Below are 2,500 nucleotides of genomic sequence, written 5' to 3'. Positions count from 1 at the left end.
GTTGTTTTCGACGGATATGAAAAACCCAACACCAAAGACAGCACCCGCGAGCGTCGGAAGACTGCCTCGGTAGAAAATGATGTCGATATTATAGAATAAAAAAAAAAAAAAAGTGTGAAAGAAAGAGAACTTTCTTTCCAATGAATGCAACGCAAAGCAGTTAATCAATATGATTACAATACAACTGAGGTGAATAAATTGTAATGCCATACAAGGAAAGTGTGATGCAGATATCAACGTAGTAACAACTGGAGTTACTAAGTGATTCCCCAAAAAGTCAATCATCCACATCAACGAAAACACAGACAAGCTGATATTGCTTTTGTATCATGGAAAAAATGCCAACAAAGACCGTTTTCGGACTGAAGAAAGGGAATTTCCATGTGTATAATATCGAATTTCATAAAGTTATCTTGGGATTGATATTTGCGCAGGTTTATTGTTTGCATATGTCTCAAGTTGTTGGGAAAAATCAGTGCGCCAAGAAAGTATCAGCAATGGTTCTTTCTTATGGACTTGTTCCCAAATGTTGTGCCCCATACAATGATCAAGTCACTATAGAAAATACTGGATGTTAAGCAATATTGTCATAATTTAAAGGGTTTGTGTCTGACTCATAATCCCGACTGAGGTGTAGTTACCTTTGCAAGAAGGTAGCAGTAACAAAAGCATTTGTCACAACAGAGAAATTGTGACCCACATAATCAGCTACAAGACATCACTTTTCCTCAAGTAATGGAATGGATGGTTATGGATGAAAACCTGGACTTTACAAAATGGTGCTGGATTATTCAAGAGAAAAGACCGCCAATAATAATGGGTCATATTCCTGTTCCATCCTCTTTGATTAACACAATTCTCTGTAAATGCTTAGCTGGGTTCAAATTTCTTATACGTATCTGTGAAATGTATGCAGTTGATTGTAGTACTTTCAGTGGCCTTTACCAAGATAGCAAATGTAGAAATATGAACCATAAAACCTTTTTGAAATGAAAATAACTGTTAAATGGCAGGACTTACTGCAAAATAATTTAGTAAAAAGGAAAATTGTCGACAATATCGTCATATCAATGAATAGTGTCAAAGTATAAATGGCGAAAACTATTGACTGATATATGTATCATAGGAAGTGTTTTAATAATAATTTGGTGAGATTAGTAATAACTGTTTGTGTGCATGTGTGTGCGTATGCGTTTTATTGCACACATTTTAGGCCGAAGAACATTCTTGATGGGTTATAAAAATTATATGTTTACATTCTTATTATTTACATTTCTTTTTTTTTTTATTCCCATCTTAACTTTCTTTAATCTTTAGCAGGAGAAATTTGATTCTCTAAAATCTCTACCTTGAGAAACATATAAGAAAAAAAAAGAAAAAAGTATGCTTAGTAGAATGTTATTTCAAAATACATTTTTTTTTTCTTTTTTTGAAACCCTTAAAATTCCCCATCCCTTAAAGGGTCACTCAATTTGCAATCGCATCTCTCAAAAGGTTCCATCCTATGAATATATTCCAATTACCAACTTTTTGAGCATCATTGCCTTACCAAATATTTTGGCACTGTATTTTCAAGACTTTTTTGGGCTATCTTACTTTATCCATCATCGCAGTTAAAGATGGGACTTTACATTTTTTTCATCATATAGCTGAATAAATTTCCATTCCATTCATAAATAGTCTTTGATATTCACCAGTTCGGTCGGCCGTCCTAAATATTCATGAACACACCAACTAACAGCAAAATAAAAATGTGTTATCATAATCCCGAATTTTATTAAGCATTTTATTTACTGAAATGTCCGAATATTTTTTTCCATATTGCAATTTCAAAAGACAAATCATTATATATATTATCTTTGTTCGGTATAGCGAAATAAACTTAATAGTAATTTTGATTAGCCAATTAAAAACACTGATTATACAAACTAAGCACTTTTTTTTTCTAACTTAACTACTATTCACTGTAGTAGAATATGGCCATGATGTTTCTGACCATAAATTGATTGATAAAATATAATAAATATTTGACAGCGCTTCTGTAAAAAAGAGAAATGAAATTATCCCTGTTTATTTGCTTATTGTTCGTAGCTTTACTTATGGTTTTATCATTCAAATGTTTATATCTAATTTTTGATGCCCCATCATATACCCAATACTCTAATTTTATTATTTGGTTTCATAATCTTTTTCTTGATTCGGGGGTGATATGGCCTAATATTTCCAGCACTTTTTAAAATAATTATGTTTTTACCAGAAGCTGGAAACGTAATATCGATTTTGTAGATCAAGAGGAGAATGTCTTATCGATGCATCCTAAGAAAAACAGACATACACAAGCATATTGTATATATATATATATATATATATATATATATATATATATATATATATATATATATATATATATATATATATATATATATATATATATATATATATATATATATATATATATATATATATATATATATATATATATATATATATATATATATAT

The sequence above is a fragment of the Palaemon carinicauda genome, chromosome 30 (genome assembly GCF_036898095.1).
Source record: "Palaemon carinicauda isolate YSFRI2023 chromosome 30, ASM3689809v2, whole genome shotgun sequence".
In the NCBI taxonomy this organism is placed as follows: Eukaryota; Metazoa; Arthropoda; class Malacostraca; order Decapoda; family Palaemonidae; genus Palaemon; species Palaemon carinicauda.
The sequence above is the reverse complement of the archived record's forward strand: the minus strand, read 5'-3'. Positions refer to the sequence as shown.